This window comes from Aquila chrysaetos, chromosome 2 (assembly GCF_900496995.4).
Source record: "Aquila chrysaetos chrysaetos chromosome 2, bAquChr1.4, whole genome shotgun sequence".
NCBI lineage: Eukaryota > Metazoa > Chordata > Aves > Accipitriformes > Accipitridae > Aquila > Aquila chrysaetos.
In genome coordinates this window covers 29,873,460-29,895,670 of record NC_044005.1, presented here as the reverse complement: position 1 = coordinate 29,895,670, position 22,211 = coordinate 29,873,460, and the positions used below count along the sequence as shown (strand labels likewise).

Here is a 22,211-nt window from a genome sequence, read left to right as displayed (position 1 = left end):
TAGTCACTGTTGATCATTGTGGTAGGTTGACCCTGGCTGGATGCCAGGTGCCCACCAAAGCCACTCTATCACTCTCCTCCTCAACTGGACAGGGGAGAGAGAATATAACAAAAGGCTCATGGGTCAAGATAAGGAGAGGGAGATCACTCGCCAATTACCATCATGGGCAAAACAGACTCAACTTGGGGAAATCAGTTTCATTTATTACCAATCAAATCAGAGTAGGATAATGAGAAGTAAAACCAAATTGTAAAAACACCTTCCCACCACCCCTCCCTTCTTCCCAGGCACAGCTTCACTCCCAATGTTTCTCTACCTACCCCCCCACAGCAGCACAGGGGGACAGGGAACGGTGGTGGTTACGATCAGTTCATCGCGCATTGTCTCTGTCAATCCTTCCTCCTCAACGGGGCAGGACTCCTCATGCTCTTCCCCTGCTCCAGTGTGGGGTCCCTCCCACAGGAGACAGTCCTCCACGAACTTCTCCAATGTGAGCCCTTCCCAAAGGGTACAGTTCTTCACGAGCTGCTCCAGCATGGGTCCCTTCCACGGTGTGCAGTCCTTCAGGAACAGACTGCTCCAGCATGGGTCCCCCACGGGGTCACAAGTCCTGCCAGAAAACCTGCTCCAGCTTGGGTTCCTCTATCCATGGATCCACAGGTCCTGCCAGGAGCCTGCTCCAGCACGGGTTTCCCATGGGGTCACAGCCTCCTTCAGGCATCCCCCTGCTCCGGCATGGGGTCCTCCCTGGGCTGCAGGTGGATATCTGCTCCACCGTGGACCTCCATGGGCTGCAGGGGGACAGCTTGCCCCACCATGGTCTTCATCACGGGCTGCAGGGGAATCTCTGCTCCGGCACCTGGAGCACCTCCTCCCCCTCCTTCTTCACTGACCTGGGTGTCTGCAGGGTTGTTTCTCTCACATATTCTCACTCCTCTCTCTGGCTGCAGTTGCGCAGTTTTTTTTCCCCCTTCTTAAAAATGTTATCATAGACGTTCTACCACCGTCGCTGATGGGCTCAGCCTTGGCCAGCGGCGGGTCCGTCTTGGAGCCAGCTGGCATTGGCTCTATCAGACATGGGGGGAAGCTTTTAGCAGCTTCTCACAGAAGCCACCACTGTAGCCCCCCTGCTACTAAAACCTTGCCACACAAACCCAATGCAATCATCCCCCAAATGTCAGTTGTTCACCACATATAGGGACAGACTCTGCTTACAAGATCTTCTGTTATCAGCTACTGTTCATGCATGCTTACTTCTTATCTACTTCCCCATGTAGAATTTTCAGGGTTTAGAAATGAGTTGTCTGAGCCTGGAGGCCGCAGAGAGATCTGATCATGCCTTTTCTATGATATCTGATATACTCCACAGTTAAATGAGAATCTTGTTAATTGAAGTGATTCTTATCTACTGTATTAAGCATAAGAGTCTTGGTCTACAACAGGTCTCTTTGCAGGGAGCTGTACATTATGGTAGCATAAAGTGCCACCATCTCATTTGCATTTAGGCAACATAAAAATTCCAACACTGATCTACTGTGCTCATCCTATACTATTCAGGAATCTTAAGACAGTAAGCTCATACACATAGATTTATGTCTATGTGTGCAAAGAACTGTTTTTAAGATAATAATGCAGGCTACTTAGGAGGACACAATGCTTCTTTTCAGATTTCTCCCTTCCCAAGAAATTAGCATTTCTGTAACCACAAATTAGACAGAAATCAGCACATCTTATCTGTAGGATAGAACAGTTACTTCCCCACACTTAAACTATACATAAAGTTGCTGGGAAAGCATCTAATGCCATTGTTTAACGCGTGAGGAGGAGGAGGCAGCAGCGGCAGCAGTGCAGAGGGAACAGTGCAAATGAAAGGGGTCCAGTTGCATTTACTTCCTAAAGCACGCACTAGACAAGCAAGCACAGCATGTTTCATTAGAAACAATGAAATCTCCTTTTCAGCTAGCTGGCATTTTGGCAAGGCTGCTGATAGATCAGAAACTCAGAGCACAATTTGTTTGCCATGCTGTAGCCTACTTTTGTTTAATCAGACAGCCACTGTTGAATGTGTTCCTGCTGTCAACAACAAACCTCCAGACCCGCATTCACACGTCAGAGTGTGTGTGTGTGTTGTGTGCGTGTGTATATGTGTGTACGTGAGCTCTTGCTCATTCTGTGATTAAAAATGTAAGCACCTACTTTTTTCAGCCTGAAAGGCAGCCAAAACCTTTTTGTTCAAGTTGGCACAGGGAAGTCTCCCCGTGCCCATTCCATCGTATTAGCAGTGCTCCGTAAAATGGCAAAAAGGATGGATAATTTTTAAACTTTTTGTGCCTGGAATTTGATGGTCTCACTTGCAGCTTTGAAGTAAAGGCAAAGCTCGCCTTTGTGCGGGATGCATTTGTGACGTAATTGCAAGCTCTTTACAGGCAACTGGTCTCCTTAGCACTGAAAAGGCTCAAAGATTTTAATTAAGGGCCTGATCTACCTCCTGCTAAATAAACTGAATCAGACCCTACCAAACGTGCTTCTCAGTAAGGTCCAAAGGTTCCACCACAGCTCTGGTAGGAGCATAAATGAGTCTATCATTGAGCATTTAAACAATCAGTTTCCATCTTTCAGAAAATATTCTCAGTGGTAGGCTGAAAATTAACACTTGCAAACTTAAAAGAGGTGGTGTGGAAACATTGCCTCAGTGATCAATTCAAATACTTCCTTGTCCCCTTAATCTTTTGTGTACTGGAGTCCCCGATAAGTCTGTTTTCTGTGGTCTTCCCTGTTAACTGAGCTGACAGCACATTCCACTTGGAGACTCTCACACCACAGTACATCAAGAGCTGCAGACAAGAGAGGAGGCACTCACTTACAGAGGAGGACAACACAGAAGCTCAGGTACCTCATAAGACAACACAGCAATATTTCTAGTTTTTTGGAGAAAAAAAGTTCTCAGTCTGCTGAATTTTAAAAAAGCCAACGCTTTTCCACAGAAAACAGTGTTGGTTTTTTTTAACCAGACCTTTAGGAAACCACTCTTTTCATTTAAAAGAACACTTGACCAACCCTACTCAATTCTTACATATCTCAAGAAATTTCAGCTGAAGAAAAGATGATCTATCTATCCACTAATTTTTCTATAGGAACTACATAACAGTGCCTTTTTTCCCCCATTTTTGCCCTTAGAAAGACCTGTGGGACTGTCTAGATACTACATTCTGCATCAGAACTACTTCAGCAAATGTTGACATGTCTTAATAAATATGAAGTTCATGCAAAAATATGCATACATTCAAGTATCTTCTGTGCACTGTATTCAGTAAATGCATATAAAAATACTTGTACTTATGAAAGCAACTTAAATATCACAATATAAAAATGGCAGCATCACAGCAGAAACACATCCTGTGTAACTAGGAATTGAAAAAGACTCTTGAAGACAGTTTATAGACTCCTCCCTTGATGTTACTCTCAGTTTCTTCTACTCCACTAACACATAAAAAAAAAAAAAGCATTAAAGTAATATAAATTATCAAAACAAACCCGAACTAATACCACGTTTAAGAGAGATGTGAACTGGCTTTGTTGCCAGAGGTTTCTTAGATCACAGTTCATACATTTTGCAGATGCCTGTGCCTCAATTGCAGGAATTTGTACCATTTGAACTTCAGTTTCTGCATGTTCAACCACTTCCCAATAACTATAACCTATGGGTTATAATAACTATAACCAGTTCCCCATAACTATATCCTGTTAAGAAAATAATTGCAGAGATTTGGGGTTATGTTCTGTGCATGTGTGTAACTGAGGCAGGGGACTGGGAGAAGAGGGGGAAGGAGGCAAAAAAGCAAAACTTTTTGGAGAGGAAGGGAACAATAAATATATTAAAACATTAGTGTTTCCTCTTAATTACTGTTGTCAGCTGTGATAGGGTTAATTTTCACAAGAAGCTGGGAGGGGGCACAGCCAGGATAGTTGACCCAAACTAGCCAAGGAGCTATTCCATAACCTACTGATGTCATGCTCAGTATATAAACTGGGGGAGCTGGCCAGAGGAGGAGGGATTTTGGCTGGGCAACAGGCTGAGTATCGAGTTCCGGGTGGTGAGCAATTGCATTGTGCATCACTCGCTTTATATATTCTTTTATTAGTATTGTTGGTATTATTATTTCTTCTCTCCTTGTGTTGTCCTATTAAGCTGTTCTTATCTCAATCCATGAGGTTTTACCTTTTTCTTCCGACTCTCTTCCCCATCCCAGCAGGGGTGGGAGGAGTGAGCGAGCAGCTGCATGGTGCTTTGTTGCTGGCTGGGCTTAAACCACAACACCTATAAATAATATGACTGCAATAATAATACCCAGAGATGTGAAGACATCCAACCTCACTAATTACAGAGGCCTGTAACAGGTTGCAGAAACCTCTGCAGGAAGTGACTTTGGTTATTTCATTGGTCCAAGCAAGCCCAGCATCCCAATGGATACCGCCCAGTGCAGATGAAAGCCTCAAATTTCACACAAACCATTTGAAACTAAATGAAACAAAAAGATGCAGAACAAAAGCTATGAACTTCCAAGTACTTATAGCCAGGTCCCAGTAACTCTATTGGATTTTTTTTTTTTTTCCCCCCATGCACTCATGGTATAATCCCTTATAATTTAGGCGTGTTCTGTTTGGAGTAATAGGTATTATTTTCTCCCTCTCTAAATTGCCCTTGAACTTCAGCCGAGTAGCATGTTCTGCTTCCCCTCCTGATTAGGACTGTTTAGAATTGCCGTGTCCTGTCAAGCAGCTGGCCTGTTTCCCCTCATAGCAAGCAAATTGTTCTCCTTCCAATACTAGTTATTTTTAGAAACAAGAGCTTTTGGATTAAAAAAGAAATGTTGCATATCACAAGACATCACCCTTTGCTCTCAAGGTTTATTTTTTTTAACCCTTGTGGTGAATCTGAATCATTTACCTTTTCACTACCTTCACCTCTCCCTTTCACCTCCCACCACTACCTCAGTCACACTAGGCCTGTCTTAAAAACAGCTCTAACCTTGTGTAAGGAGGAAGACTAGAAAATAGACAAAGGTGGGTCTGTCAACTGTATTAAAGTCAGGGGTGTTTGGATGTACTGTTACAACTCAGCATATTATATCAATCAGTTTTCATCCTGAGAACACCAGAGAATGGTGTTTTAAATCTTAAGGTTACATAAGGTCCTAGTATTTAACTTTACAGGAGATCAGACTCTTAACGTGATTTGTGGAGAACTTGAGGTCTGTGGAGTACTACTAAGGAATTTGCACGATAGGTAAGAAAAATAACATTCTTCTTCTTTTAAGTTGAAATGCGCACTGCTACTAGAGAGCAGTGAGGCACCCACAAGCTGGAAAAGACCACCAATGGGACTGTGACTGCAGCTTACCCACTGGGGAATCACTGCCACGTGGCAAGATCAGATTTACAAAAGTGTTTTTGCACCAGCACCTCCCTAAAGGTTACATTTCAATCATATGCTCTCAGACAATTTTTTCAGTTCTCCTTCCGTTAACACTAGAGCAAAAGCAGCCTTGAATGGAAGGAGACAGAAACAAAAAGACAAAGCATTAACAGGAGAAAAGTGTAGTCCAGTTGCTCCCAGCTCTTTCCGTTGACTGGAAGTGAGGAAGCGCTATTAAGAGCTGCAGTTTAAAGTGGGCTGCGCATATGTTAGGATGAAGTTCTGGTGTGCATTTTGCATCCTGTATTACAGATTTGAATCCAGGAATGGAGCCAGAGCTGGGCAATCTTCGCACTCTGTGGAGCATGTATTAAAATGGTCCCAAAAGTAATTAGATAAATTGAATGAAATCTGACTTGACAAGCAGGGGTCATCCTACTCTGTGAAGGCTCAGGATGGAGACCAAGGGGCCAAACAACTAGTGATTGAAGGGCACAGCTAATTAAAGTGCCTGCTATATTAATATTTATGTTAAAGTTTCCAGTAGCTCTGGCCTTGACCTGGCAGTTGGGTATACAATGTGTGTCCTTCATTTCAATAGTTTTCAACATTATTTCTCATAAGGTTATGAAAGTACTTTAAGGAGGATGTTATACTTGCTTCCTCCATGCTCAGAATAAAATGGTTGAGAAGTGTAAAAAAGGCTGGAAAAAAAGTTAGGTAACAGTAAGTTTGAAAACAAGCCCATCTGATTTAGTTAGGCCGAAAAATAAAGGTAGGAAACACTGCCATTTTTCAGTGCTTTCTAACCAAAGCTGTCAAAAATGCTTTTCCATCTTTATGAGACTTTATCTTAATTTTATGGCTAGGGAAACTGAGGAACAGCTGTGAAGGCTCACTGTGCGATGCATTCACTGATCATTTGAGAATCACTACAGCCTGGGATACGTACACGCCAGTACTCCAGAGGTGTGGACCACTCCAGCTGAAAGCAAGCAGAGCTGCAAATGCTTCGTATTTACGTACAGAGGATTACATTGTAAGTTCATCAAGTAAGTGTGTGAAAGATGGAGAGCAGGGGAGAAATTGCTATGTATCAAGCCACAAAAATAAACACAATGGAAAAAAAAAACACCACTCTCTTTTCTTGCTGAAATAACAAAAAAAAAAAAATTGGGGGGGTGAATTTAGCTTTTCATTCACTCCAAAATGGAGAATACTAGATGCACTTGAAATAACACAACAGAAACAGATAGCCACATTCAGACAGGAAGGGAAGAAAGGAGGCCAGTGGGGCTGTGAAGAAATGAGGCTACTCCACCCTCCACTAACCACCCCATGCGCCTGGACTGACACGGGTGGACAAGACCCCTTCCTGACCATGGCCTCCTGTCTTCTTGCTCCTCAGAGCTCTCCTCTCCTGCAGACACCCAACTTTGTCCGCCAGCCCCTGTACACACTCGGCCACATGCAGAGGGATCTTGTCACCCTCTGGTCAAACACGCAGACGTATACTTAAGTGGCCACATATTCAAGTGGCCCAGAGGAGCAACAGTCCAGAGGGCCAGGGCTGCCCGTTACTGAAGCCACTGCCATAACGCTGCCAGCCATGACATCTGCCAGCTTTTTCTGCTGGAAAGCAGGCCTCGTGCCCGCCTGGTGCGAAAGCCCCACCACAGTGCATCCTCCTCCCATCGCTCCCGAACAAAAACAGAGATTTAGAGGCTGGGCCAGGAATGGAGCCCGGGGCTTCCCTTCCCACCCAAGGCTGAAACTGCTGAACGGCTGCAAGTGAAAACTCATTTCTCCCACCTCGCATCCTCCCCTTCCAGAAAAATTTAATTAAATTGGAATTAAAATTTGGCAACTTCAACCTGGATCTATAATGACCAAGACATTATCTTTCAGAGAATAAGCTTTCACAAAAAAAAAAAAAAAAAAATCAATTAATTTAAGTCACCTCAAACTTTTCTTTGCAGAGGGGGAAAAAAAGACTAGAGAACCTCACAAAGTGCTGCTTGTTCCACAACCCTACTGCTGTCAGCAAGACTGTAGACACCCCTGGCTGGACAATTAACTTTGAAATATCCACATCTATCAGGAACATTGACTTAAACAATTTGCCTATATTAAGACAGGCTTGGGAATTGTGTCCTAATCCTCCTTACCTTGATTTGTTTCTAATGTTGAGGTTTTGCAGCACAAAGGGCTAACCAAGAAGGAGGATGACATTTCCAAGATTCACATGAGAAGTGTGGCTCAATCCAGATTCCATTTAAAATTATGCATATAAAGGTTTTCCAACCTGGATGATTTCACTGCCAAATTTCAATAATCCTTTTAATTACATTACTGTACTTCTATTTTAGATAACAAGAGGGTATCTGGTATTTTATGTACAGTCTGTAGAACTAGGTGCAACCACTGGCTTTCTGGCACCTTGCCTCTGTGCCAGAGAGAGTTATAAAGCTTGGGTAGACATGCCAGCACGCACCATTGTTTGTACCTGCTGCAATTCAGTTGTTACAGCAGCAGTTGTAGCAATTTAGCAAGTAGAATACCCATTTTACTGTCTGCTTTATTACCAAGACAGATAAAATTTGTACAAGTAGTGCTCAGGGAACTAGCATATAACAGTATATCTGAATTAAAACCTGAAGTATTATCTAGCTGAACTCATTGGCATTTACAGGAATGGCTAAACAGATTTGTTTCCCCCATCCATTGTGTTGCTCCCTGCACAACAGCCATTTGTTCTGAGCCTCTTTTAGCAACTTACCAGAAGAAAACAAACAGACAAAATGGCAGTGCTGACTGGATGAACAGCTCATGGTAAACAACACTAATATCCCTACAGAACGTGCAAGAATACTATAAGATTTGTCTACCATATACCTTCCAACAGTTAGCTCAGCAGATTTGATGCTTCATGCACCACAGTGCTTCCAAGGCTTTGCAAACAGAACACAGGAAAATGGCTTTTCAGTCTGAGACCCAAAATGAGACTTTGGCATCCCTAACTCCCACCCTCGGGTGCCACGCATGTCCTACATGTCTCAGTTTCCAACATACCTTTTTTTTTTTTCCCCTGAAGATCTGCCTCAGGAAGTCGTGAAAGTTTTCAGCACCTCAAGCATATTTCTTCCAAGATCAGAGACATAGCAGTTGTGTCCGCCTCCTGCTTGGGGTGCTGTTCTCATCCTGCACCTCTAGCTTCTTGCAAGGCATAGTCCTTCTACAGACACACATAGGACTACAGCAGGCAGTACCACAGCATGAGGAAAGCATCACTTACAATGCAAACTTCAGAAATCTTTCCCAAATCTCCTCAGGTGACAACTCAGCATGAACAGCACTCCAGCCAAAAAGGGGGCTCAGCAGCTTAGGGATGCCTAGAAATCTAGAGCCAAGGAAGGGACCCAAACAAGTCTAGTTAAGCATAGACTACGGAGGAGTTCAGGTCAGTTCAGAAACAGTGGAGGAGGAACTGAGAGTTGATTAATAGACTTTACATAACTGGATATTGAATAATATTCTCTGTAAATATTACCACTTCTTCATGTGCCTCCCGGCTGCAATGCAGGCCAAAGTTCTGGCTTTCAAGAACCACTTGGGGTGTTTTCCCTCAAGTTAGAATTCAAAACTGTTGCATATAACACACAGGTAAGGAAGTGTTTCTGCTTCTCAGTACACTTTAAAGCCCCCTGCTTCTTATTAAGCACTGTACAACATAGCGAGTAGTATTTGGAATACTATGGGCAACTTTTAAACTGAAATTTTTTGTCAATAGGAATTCCTCATATTGACTCTTTTGTTAGTACTATATCCTCACATAAACGTTTAAATTTTTTTTGTGCTAAAACAGAGGTACATTATTGTTACAAGCTCATTAGAGATGTCTCCCTCTTTTTAGTCATGATCCAATATGTAAACCATGCCATTGTGCTGCTTGGCACCCGAGGAAAATGGCATCTCAGCCATTTCAACTAATTTGCAAACTTTTCCAGCAAAAGCCCTTCAATATGAAAGTCCTTGGGACAGCAACTGGCAGTTCCCAGTGACTACAGAGACAGACCTGCAGTCTGTACCTACACACAATGGCGCCAGCACTGGGATACAGCAAGGACATCTCAGTTCTGCATAAATCAGTAGCAAAGTCAGGTTTGGTTTTCAAAATCTTTCCCTACCCCAAGCCTGGCTCCAGCCCATTCCCAGTCCTGTTGAGGGGGCTGAGTTTGGTCTTCCAGGGTGTTTCTTCATAAATAAATAAATATTCCTAGCCAGCTCCGGAACAGATCCATACATCCCATAGGCAATAAGATAACACCCCAATTCTGTCTGAGCTCCCCCCTCCGCATGTGCACGGAGGCACTCACACAACTACGCTCTTCCCACCTCCTCACTCCTGCTCTCCAGCTCTTTGTGGTCAATGAAACCATACATTACAATATTAAGAGCAGGACATTACACGTGTAAAATCAAGTATAGTGGTTTGATTTTAGATAAGAACTAATGAGTTATCATGACAAAGATTCCCCTCAAGTGAGAGCCCTATGTACAAAGTACTTCTCTTCCAGGAAAAAAGCAGAACTGCAAAATAAACAGCCACTCCCTTTGCTCTAAAGGAGTAGAAATACTTTGCTAAAAACCAATCTTTTCCCCCAATCTCTAATTTAATTTCCTTCCCATATATTAAAATACCTAGACCTGACTGACTGAGGAGCTTCAGATGCTTGTCTTCCAGCTCCTAAATACCTGCTTTCATTCTGAGCTCCTGCAGACAAGCACAGAAGGGGTATGTATGTTGGATTCCTTCAGGAGCTCAGCATGCTGTCGAGACTCTGCAGACAATGCAAAATACATGCTGCCACAGATAGCAACATCAAGCCACTGGCCTATTAACACCACTCAAGCACAATAGCTCTTCTTGTAAGAAGCCCAAGAAGAAATGCAGGGGACCTTAAAGCAAGCAATTAATTCCTTGGTTGAAAACAAGTCTTCACACGTGCTGAGACAGAAATAAAATAGGTCTCTAACTTCTCCCACTTCAATGTTTCCTTGTCTTGTTTTTATTTGTTTTAGGCATTCTAAAATGACAGGCTGAAAACTTAAAGGCCAATACTGATGCTTTAATTTGTGATATAAATCATGTAAGCATCTACAGATATCTAAAAGAACCAAGCCCTCACCACATGCTGGTGAGTATTAATAATGCTTTCCACAGACTGCTTTTTAGAAAAACATCTCTTGGTTATATAAAGAGTAAAGATTTAAATCCGCTGTTGAAGAGAACAAATAGGATTCTTTAAAGGTTAAAGAATCCAATCATCTGCTCAAGTACTTGAAGCTAAATACTCCTGGCTATCAAACAACCTAATTAGAACCAAACTGGAAGAAAGTCAATAGGTTGTATATCAAGGAAAAAAAACCCACATCACTAAGGAATGCACATCTTGTGGAAATTGGGAACAGAATATGCGTAGGTCGATAATTTTAAGGTATTAAGTGCTAGGGTTTAGACACTGCCTGTAGAAGCACGTGGTACAGTGTTGCGGATTCAGAGACCTGCATATCGCAGGGGGAAGGTGGAGCTGAAACAAAGGGGAAGATATCTGCCCCTATACACAAACAAGTCAGACTTGTTTGACAGACAACTATATTTGAATATCAAATTCATTTGACATTTCCTAATTTCCTCACACAAATAAAAATTTGCACTTCCACATCATCTGTCCTTATCGTCTTTCCTGGTCTACTGCAAAGGCCAGTTGTTTGAAAGACAACAGGGAGGGTAACAGTGGGATGTGACTAGAGCTACAATCTCTCTGCTGGACTTTTCTGCAGCTCTGCTGGTCATCCAATTGCAGAAGAGAAAAGGAAAACTAGCTTTTCCAATGTGTTACGTTTTGAAGCTTAGGACTGCGTTTCAAGTATTTGTCAAGAGTTCTGCCTCAGCACTGTGATGTTTCTTGCCTCCTAAAATACAGAAATATACCTGAGTTCTGACGGGCTGAAAGCAAACAGTAAACAACCAGCATACAAAAGCACTGCCTGTGATCTTAAGTGAGAAAGCGCTGTAACAGAATTGAAGATTATGTGAGAATTTGGCCTTATTTCTTTCCTCTGCTAAATGCAAGAAGATAACATGTCAAACCCCTACTAAGTTACTAATTAGTTCACTTATGTATCAATCACTTATCAAGCAATTTTTCCTCTTTAGACACCCATTTATTTAAAACTGGCTATTTAATTCACTGGCAAAATTAATAAGGTCTTGGATCATGTCATCAGTGCCAGCTGTAGTCCAATTCACAAAATCTCTTGGAACAAATCAAATACTCTTTTTACTGCCCATCTGACTCAAGCTGATCTCAAGGGTTCATGTTTCCATTCATGCTTTCATTCCGAAGTTAACATAACAGCACTGAGTTCACTCCTACATAAATTAACAGGACATTTAGGATCTCCAGTGGAATCCCAAATTATGCAGCACTGCAGCAGTTAAAATTTTTAACAAGTGAACATTGAACATTTGTGAAGCAGCTACATGAGCAATCCCCTGGAAGGGGGGAATTGAACTTCCACCCTCACATGGCCGTGGCCTCCCAGCTGAAGCCATGTTCAGATTTCGGGGCCAGGCTGATCAAAGGGAACTCGTCTCTCCCTCTCCACACAGAACTTGCTCTCTGCATGGCTGACGTGCCTTTAGTAGCATCTCACAGTGATTTACAGCCATGCTGCAGGAGCAAAGAGTCAGTCAAACCTGTGCTGCAGCTCAACAAAATTGCCTGAAGCTGAATAAACTGGCGCATTGACGGCAAAAAGAGAACAAAATCTCTTCGCAGGCAAAACCACAGTGCTTAGACAGAAACACAAATGTAAATGTCCTCTGAAGATCCTCCCCTAACCAGAGCGAAGCGTTCAGTGCAGAAATAAGTGTTATTGCTTTGAAAGTGGTCATATTTTCACTTTTCTGTGTCATGCAGACAACACCTCTCAATATTACTTTTTAGATCTGTAGTTTACAATGAACAGCCAGCTGTTTATTCAGAAAGCCGAAAGGCCTTCCTGAAGTTCACTGAAAACACCAGTAAAACTCACATCAATGTCTGCCTGAGCAAGACCAATTTCTCAGGTAAAGATTTTACATTTTCCCCCTCTCTCCCTTCTCCTACAACTTCTGTTCTGGGCTCGGACCCCCCGCCTCCTTCCTTCAGAGCCAGCCACTCGCGGAGAGCCCCGACGCCCCTTGCGCAGCAGCCCAAGGCTTTCATGTCAGCGTGTTTCCTCACGCATCTCTCTGATGTGAGGAGCAGAGGAGCAGTGTGTGTCTCCTGCTGGTGGAGAGATGAGAAGAGGAATGAGGCCCAGCCACCAGCCAGGAAAGAAAAGGCAATTCCTGGCTCTGGGACAGGAATTTGGGAGGGAAAGCACCCTCTCCTAGAGCACTGCTAGAGAGCCTCAGTCCTGCTGTGCTCTGCAGGAGCATCAGTCTCTTTCTCCAAAAAGCCGAATCCCTGGGTAGGACACACATAGCTTCCAACAGAGCTTCAGGTGTCCCCATTTCACAAACACTTCTGCTCCCTATGAACAGGCCATGTGCACCCCCAAGCATGCTGCCATGCAGCGTTACTGGCCCAGCTGCCAGAAACACTACAGCCACATTACCAGGGGGCTGGATCCAGCTAATTAGCCCTGACTGATAACTGGAATCATTAGCCTTGCCTCAAAGGAGGAGTACTTTGGCCAAGCACTGCTCTGTTGGGGCATAGCCATCCTGCTCTGGTCCCAGGGCTATCGCTGGTCTAGTTCTGTGGCATAGCTGCAGACATCCTTGGTAAGGAGGTGAAGAAGAATAAAAAAAAGGCACAATAAGATGTTCTGCACTCATTTACCACCCTTAACAGAAAAATAGCATGCACCTAACCTGAAAAAAACAAAACAAAACAACAAAAAAAACCCCAAAAAAACCCAAGCAGTCTTTTTCAGACATACAAATGAGAAGTTTCAAAAAATGTTTAAATTCTTATTTTTAGTCCAGGGAAAGCTTCAGAAATGCTGAGACTTAATTTCATGATTTTTTTTTAAAATACAATTTAAAAACAAAGATCATTTTGGAAATTGAAAATCTCATTCAAAATGTTACCCGAGGGAAGCCCTCCTGTTTGTTGCACTTCAGGAGTACCAGTTGACCTTTCTCCCCGGCATGTTAAAGCGGCACTCCAGCTGCTTCCGTCACCTACAGCAGCTCGAGAAGCCAGAGCCAGATGCTCCACAGCGGTGCACAGTGACAGACCTGACGCAAAGGTCACAAGCTGCAACAAGAGAAATGCCAGTTGGGTACAAGGGTGGAAAAGACGTCAGTAGGAGTAGTAACACACTGGAAGAGGCTGCCTGGAGAGGCTGTGGGATCTCCTTCTGCAGAAACGTTCCTGCTTGATTGGCGCAGGCTGAGCAACCTGAGCTACCTGTGATGTTAGCTCTGCTTCGGGCAGCGTGTTGGACTTAAGTGACATCCACAGGTTTCCTCCAGCTTACTCTGTGTCTAAAATATGGCCCATTATAACAATTTCAGTGCTGTCAGCTGTACTTTATTCTTCAAATCATTCTGGGCAGCTTTTTCTTTATATTAACTAAAGCACCTTATCACTTCTGTACAGCAAGTGTCTCCTGGTGGCTGAAATGAAGGCTGATGTTTTCTCAAATGGATTATGTAAACTATAAAACTGAAATGACAAGAACAATTGCCAGTACATTCATGAAATTTCAAACAAAAGTTTTCTGACATTTAAATAGATTTGCAATTTCATAGGAAGTTTCTGAAATACTGGTTTTACATAACATAACAATAAATTTCAAAATGTTAATGCTTTCCAAATTTAAACACCTCTAATTTTAATTCCCATCATGTAACTAAAAACTATGACAAAGCATGTAAAGGACTGATGAGGTGCATATACATATAAGAAATCAACAGGTTCATGAAACAGCTTTCAAGTTATTAGAATGTTTTCATTACGACTATTGTCATATAATCATATATTGTTGTATAGTAGCTCAGGTTAGCACTTAATTAGTGAAAAAATCCCTATCTACTGTCTAAATATACTTCGGGTATTACATACTAGAAATTTCTCCTTGCTTTAAGTGTCTTGCAGACATACCTTTCCTCACTCCTAGAAAATACCCAATTGGTATTCACTGTTTGCCCATGCTCAGACTGACTCACTGCCTCTCCCCGCCTTGCGGGTTGTACTCCAGAGACAGGCAGATGCTCAGCTGGAATGAGCCCAGCTTCATACCCCTGAATTCCTTCACATATACCAACTGACAGTCCCACATGTCTCATTAAGTTGTGCCATTTCCACGAAGCTAAATGGCCCTTTCCATCACCAGGACCTTGCCCTCCTGTTTATAGCTCGTCACTGAGATTTGGTTTTGGTCTTATTTCCATAAAAATGTTTTATAGTTCTCTCCTTAAATCAATATTTCACGCAGTTGGCAGCCCTAAAACTCCTTTTGGCACACACAAAAGATTGGGAGTTTTGAGTGTAGTCTTCCTCATCTACTGGTTCTACGAAGTAATCTATGTTAGGCAATATTAATGCAAAAAGTTGCCACAGAAAAAATAAATACGCACTGTTTAGGACCTTTCACGCTTTATTAAGAAGAGGTTTGAGTACAGGCAAGGATGTCCCCAGGGATTTTATTCCTTTCTAGCAGACCCCCACATCCATGCTCACACTGAACTGCATCCTGCATTATCATTTCACCCAGCAGATTTCCGAGCAGCAAAGAACAAACATTTCCAGGCTTCTGAAGTAGCCAGGAACACACTCTGTGAACTCAACAGGCTGTACATTTCTCAGGGACTTGATGTTGTAGCATTTTTTTTCCAGGAAGAAAAATTTTAAAAACGGTCCTTACTACGTGATTTCCATAAGAGTAGAAATGGAAGAGACATCCTCAGGATGGCTACGATCTGTCTCATTAGGACAGGATAGGGGCCACAGCTTGGTCTTTGAGTGTTTATTTGCAGAGCGTACTCAGCCTCCAGAAGAGGCTACATGCTCTAGAGGCTGTTTTAAAAAGTGATCATAGTTGAATACGGATAGATATAAAACCCTAGTACCTTTTTTCTTTGGGGGGGGGGGGGGGGGTGGAAAATGAATGGAAAAATGTAGTAGGTCACTTCTAAAAAGCGTCCTGAAATTGCTTCTTTTCTGGGTTTGGTTTTGTTTTTTTTTTTTTATCAAAGCCACATTCTTGCATCTTAATACAAGGGCAGCGTCTGTTATGTAATTACACGTTTCAGGAATATCTGGACTTTCATCTCCAGAATCAAAGGTAAAGAGTTTTTTCACTACAAATCTATTAATTACATTAAGGCTCATTAAAGACTTGAAACAAAAAAGGCTTTACACTCAAAATTCCCCGAGAGATTTGCTTACTAGACCTTTACAGAGACTTGTCACTAGAATCAATCTGCAACTTCCCAGTGAAAGGGAGGTTCATTGCAAAATGCTGAATCACTGCAACAGCAACAGAAGTCATGCTGAAACCCTGACAGAGCCTGAAAGGCTGCAGCCCATCACCTGCCAGGCTGCTCCCATGCCCCGCACCGCCCTGAGCACAGAGACCCCCACCATTTTACACGCTTGCTCCAGCCACGCCAGGGGGTTAGGAAGCCCTGAGAGCCTCAGGTGACTCCAACTCTGACATCTCCTCCTCCTAATCATGCTTTCTGTCTGCACATTTGGCTACCTAGGATTAAAAGGCAACGCAAAAGGCCTCTGAAAAAAAAAATATTAAAAGTAGCTTGTCATTTTCTTAATCTGAGCATTGATGTACTTGATGAGCAGGCAGAGGACATGAGAGGCTGCTTTTTGCCATCACCACAGTTTGCAGAGGGGGCCTGACTAAAATATCAAACTCCCCGGAGAGGGCAAACCTGCATTTGACTGAACAAACTCTGCTTTACCACTGGGGCTCATTGTCCAACAAACAATTAGGGAAAAGGTGTTTCTTCAACATACCACTGAAAGCGGACACACTTATTTTATAATGCCTGTGTCAGCAGCATGCTAGATGCTGTGGAATTATCACAAATTGTTGACAGTGCTTTTTGTTCAAGGAAATCAGGAAGTGGGAGAATCATATCATACAGACACCTAGAAGCAGAAGGCCATAATTCTGATTTATGGTGAATATCTCCAGTTAATCTGTGTTAGAAGATGATCTGTGTGAGAAGACAAGAAGATAACTGTGCTGTTCCTTACTTGGCTGTGACAGCACAGGAAATGTGTTCAGAAGAATACCCAGGGCTGTATCATCTGCTGGGGGCAAAAAATGAATGCATGTCTTTTTAAGTTGAATTCTGCATGGATTTAGACCAAGAAGCCCCAAGGAAGTCAGCAGACTACATCACTCCGTGATGGAAGACCATGGATTTTCCACTGATTTCATCAGTAGGTGCAAATTTTGTCTATGCCTGCAAAGGTCTCTGTACTTTTTGAAGCTCCTGTAGTGCTGACCTCCCAAGTCAGTTCCACAGAGTGCAACTCAGCACAGACTACAACACCAGGGACAGAAGTCAGGAGAAAAATGGGGGGGGGGGGGAATTACTGAGTATCCTTTGAAAATAGACTGTAATTATATTTAGATGTTTGAAAGATCTCTCATGGTTTTGTCTGAAATTTAATCTTAGAGGTAATCAAATCTGCTACAGTGTGGTTGCTTCATTCGCCCTTCCTTGACCCTTTAGGTTTTTCCTTGGGCCATTGGGAGCCACCTCCCTGGTGCTGCCTTGCAAGCACCTGGTTTGTTGCAGTTCAGCCAACAACCTCACCTTTGGAAAATAAAGGAGGAGAGGGGAAGAGCTGTGAAAGATAAAGCTACACGTGATTAATTGTCACTAACATTTGCAGCTGCATTTGCAAAGCCAGATAATATTATAGTTCTGAGGGTGGATACAAAAAATAATGTGGAATGCATCCGTTTTTATAGCTGGTTCAAAACTGCTGCTAATACTGAGCTTTAAACATAAAGGAGAGAGACTCACTGTACTTACTCATAAGTACAGGAGCTGGCAAAATGCCGTATTATATTTTAAAAAGGAGAAGTCAGTAACTCTTAAAAAAGCATGCAGTCAACACCTCAGAAAATAAGGAGGTGACTGTAATAGAATTCCAAGTTAGCACACTCTTCCTGAAAAAATCCCCCTGCCCTGTTACAAGCAGCTTCATTCCAGGGTGAACGTGCCATCTTCTCGTACGAGAACAGAAGGAAAAAGCACAGCACAGCAAAGCAAAATAAGAATGCACATTACTTCTAGTCCATGAGAACAAATGTTAAAAGGCGAGGATTGTGCCAAAAATCCCTCTTACTGTCACGTAAAGACTTATTGAACAAAGACTGTTTGTCTCCACTAAACTTTTTTCCTATACCTTGTACTTGGCATGTCAAAAGTTGGAAAAAAAACAAAGCAAAATCACATTCAAAGCTTTGGTTTCTTCCTGCTTCCTTTTCATCCTTAAGATGTTGAAAACTCAGGTACTATCTTTGCATACACCACTATTCATCTTTAATTTAATAAATGATCTCTTCAATGTATTAATGGTTAGTAGTGCATATAAATTAGCATTTATAAAAATCAATTACATTGTCTCATAAGACAGAGGAGAAACCAAGACCTTCATCACTGGATCATTTGTATTTATCTGTTAATTATAAACCTTAATTGTCTCTTCTTATCAGATTAATTTGCATAAATTGCATAAGTTTAACGTTTAACAGGTTTTAATACCAGAATACAATTATTCTTTAAACATTCTTTCTTGAAATATTCATTATTAATTATAGCATTAAAATTAGAAGTTCTGATAATTGACCTTGGCTTCTCCTTGGCTCATCATCATCTGTCCATTGAGGTCATTTATCTCATGATTATGCATGCTTTGTGGCTTCTTATTACTGATGTGCTCAGTTTTAATTGTACTTTATAGCCTGTCAGATTTCTCTGAATTTTGACTTAAAGCAGAATATTATGCAGGGTTCCACAAAAGTGGACTTTTTATAGTATATTCATCCTCTTCGCATACCTACACATAACGATACAGTGGGTGACAGCACTTTTTCTATATCTGGAGTATCTGGACTATTAGGTACAACTATTTCTATTCTGGTGAGGAAAACTTTGTTTTCATCGGATGACTTATGAAGTGAGACATGTAAGCTCCGAGGTAGCCTTGGGGCTGGGGCGGGGGGGGGGGGGTGGGGGGTGGCAGGAATTAACCAGGTACTGTATTTGGCAGGTTGTCTAATAACCTCTTGTTCTTCATAACTGACCAGACATCTCTAACTGCCCTTTTCACTAACTTTTTCTTTAGAGGTTGTGGTTTATTGAGCCCAGGAGGTAATGAAATAAGAGAAGAGATGGCCAAGAGCAAATACTGACAGATATATTCAGCTGAATTTGGCTGACTTGAATGTAAAGATTTTTTGAAAACTCATGCAGTGTGGAGGTGAAAGCAAGCAGGTTTTCTCCTCTGTGAGATCATTCACTAAGTCTCACATACAGGGATTTACTGTACTGGATTTTTCTTCCAGTTAAAATTATTCATATTATTCAGTCAAGAAAATATTTTAGATATCATCAGATATGCTTCCAATGAGAGAGACTAATATTTAAAAAACATTAAACAAGGCTTTCTTATATTGTCTACAGCTGCTATTATTAAAATGCTAGAGGTGCCTCAGGTCAATAGCTTCTGAGTTCAGTGCATATTCCTTTTAATGAGCGAGCCTAGCAAGGCAACACTGAATCCAGTATCTACTTGAAATTACCAATATCTCCTTTGACTTGCGTGTGCTCCCTCAGGAGATTCAAAGCTACTGCACACTTGACTGAGAAGCATTCCTGACATATTTCCAACCAGTTGCTGGCACCGGAGTTTCCTGGGAACTTCAATTTCCAAATTCAAGTAAAACCTGAGAGTGATTCTGTGCAAATCATTTTTCTGCACCAAGGGCTTTCTTCTGCTGGGATTTCCCATGCAAAAGTGTATGCGCGAATCAGTGGGAAAAAAATTCAGTAATGGGTATTATCGTCACTACACCTGATTTGGTATATCTCCATCATAACCTATCTGTCCAAGAGCACACAGGTTATGACTCCTATATACATATCTAATGAGAGCCTAAGGAGAACTGGTCAGATTACTATTAGGTTACACAAAGTGGAAGTAATAGCAAATAGCAGCAAATTGCCGGTGCTTCCTCACAGAGTCTTACAGATGCCTCTAATTGAAGGAATGCATCGATCAATCATTAGTCAAGTCCATCATCTTCGTAATAACTTGAGGCTGCTTCTTGATCCATAAAAGGAGACCAATACCTGCCACTGACCTGGAGAGCATTGCCATTTTTTTTCCTGCATGCAGGTCTAGCTACAATTATCCATTTCACCTTAAAGCCAGATTGCTACAAAACATGTCACTTCAACAACACCTTGATGCCTGATTTACTAGATGGACATCTTTTATGCAGTAACATTAACCACCTCGATCTACATTTAAAAGAAGGATGGCAGAATCTTGGGCATGTTATTCTTTCATCGCCTCATCGCAGGAGAAGAGCCTGAAGCAAGAAGCATTCCCCTCTGCCACCTAAGATGCTTTGCAGAAATATTAAAGGTGCCTGATACAGGCAAAACTCTGCAGGAGAGAGTGCTCAGCGTACAGCGACCAGAAACACCACAGGGAAGCAGTGCCTTGCACGTGTGCTGGACCCTCTCCAGTGAGGGATTCCAGTTGGGCTCTTGCCATACTTGAGAGTTCCTGTTCCTCCGCCACTCGCATCCCCTGGGCCCAGCTCTCCCCAGGAGCACACATTAGCAGCGCTTCCCCACGCCAGAGAAGCAGGAACAAACAACATTATACAGATACCTGCAGCTTAAGCATCCGCTGCGTCACGGAGCAAGAGTTAAAACCCTTAACAATAGTTCCACCCACATTAATAGTTATAATCTACTCCCTTTATTGTGCAATGCGAACATTAAGATGTCACAGAAATCTGCAGACTGTCAGAGGTTATTTTTAAAGGCGGTTTTCTGTTACTCTCACCCTCTATTTGGTTTCCTTCTGAGGAAGCCGATCTAACCACAACACGGTCGTATTCCAAGCGGATCCATTATCGCCGTCCAGCAGCACCAAGCTCGTGGCAGCACGCCATTGTAACACCCGCGTACTACAGAATTGTGGTCAGCTTACCGGCTGCTTATCTACGGCAGATCTAATCCTACCCTGAATCACGCACTGCAAGATGATAGCCACTCTCTTAAGCTGCAGGCAGCATAAGCGGTTTCAGGTAATCAAGTGTGACATTTCTGGGCTTTTCTATACAAAGTTCACCTAGCAGAAAGTGTTTATACGGTTATATTTTTTTTGTGATTCTGAGTACTGGCTGGATAAAAATGAAGCAGTTAGTGGTAGCAAAATGAAGGTGGGCAGACAGGATAACCCAAGTACTATATTCTGTTCATGTTCCCCGTGATTTCATGAGCCCGCTGTCAAAGCTGTCACACATAATGTTTTTCTCAGACTACAGATTTTCCCTTCTATCTACCGAGAAACTCATTCAGCAGGCTTTCAGCTGCTGGGCTCAATGCCTGTAATTTCATTTAAAAAAAAAAAAAAAGAGAGAGAGAGAGAGAGAGAAAGAGAGAGAGAATCTGCAACACTGGAATGTTTGGCTCTTTTTGTGGCTCAGATCATTCAAATCCAGGTTGTCCAGACTGCTTCTTCTGGCTATGCCATCAGCCTCCAGCCTCTCCCCCTCTGCAAAATACCTCACTCTGAGTCTGAGTCCCTCTGCTGCCCTTGTGCCCTGCGTGCCAATGAGTTACAAGTGTACCTCACTTCTACTGAGCTATTTATTATCTCTCTCCATCTATTCCCACTTCTTCATCTGTCTTTTCTGACATCTCTACATGGATGTCCAGGGACAGCTGAAATTGAAAGGATCCTTCTAGTCAAACTGCAAATATTTTTTGTCCCCCTTTTCTTTTCCACTTGGAATGACCCTTTTCTGCATGTCCTTTTGGGCTAGGCTACCAGAGCTGTTGCCAAGATATTAAACCACATCATCAGTGTAACTTTGCACTCACTTGTCAATGTTGCTGGAAACACCAGCTGCCAAAATCGTTTCCCTTCATCATTGTATCAATTATGTCACCCCCAAACTCATTTCTTTAAGTCCTTCTCTTGGTTCTCTTCCTTAATGCATTTTCAGTCGTGAGCATGTCATATTCCTACCCAAAGCAGCCAGGAAAATGGAAGGCTACTTTATGCATACAGTTACCACAGAAGAAAACATGCTCATATAATCACACAACTTTCTCCCTGCCTCAACCTGTGCATCGATGTCATTAGCCAGAACTGTAACCTCTTTGAAGCAAGAGCTGCACCACCACTATGTACAGCGGTCAGGGTCCAGCCACCTGGACATTTCTGAGAACAATCACTGACACAGTGATGATCATGCTGATAATGAAGGATAATTGCTCCTGATTTTGTAAGGTTACCATTCACAAATAATCCATTTAAGGTACACACCTGTTAGATCTGCTGTGAAGAAATCTGGCAATTTTTTTCCAGCTGTTACTTTCCATGAAAAGGCCAGGCTTTCATCATGACAATTAAAACTTTTGAGAAGCCTGTTTCAAGAGGTAGAGTGGGTTAAGTCTCTGGACAAACTAGACCCAGGTGACTTTGCCTCTAGACTGTAGAAGACCGAG

At 42.4% G+C, this 22,211-nt stretch overlaps 1 long non-coding RNA gene across 1 annotated transcript in view; it reads right to left on the bottom strand.

Annotated features, from left to right (window-relative positions):
• Nucleotides 1-20,648, bottom strand: part of LOC115334802 — a 62,707-nt gene extending 42,059 nt beyond the window's left edge. The window contains exon 1 of the long non-coding RNA XR_003921266.1: nt 20,539-20,648. This is a non-coding gene — a long non-coding RNA (uncharacterized LOC115334802). The remainder of the gene's footprint in view (nt 1-20,538) is intronic.
• Nucleotides 20,649-22,211: the final 1,563 nt, after the last annotated feature.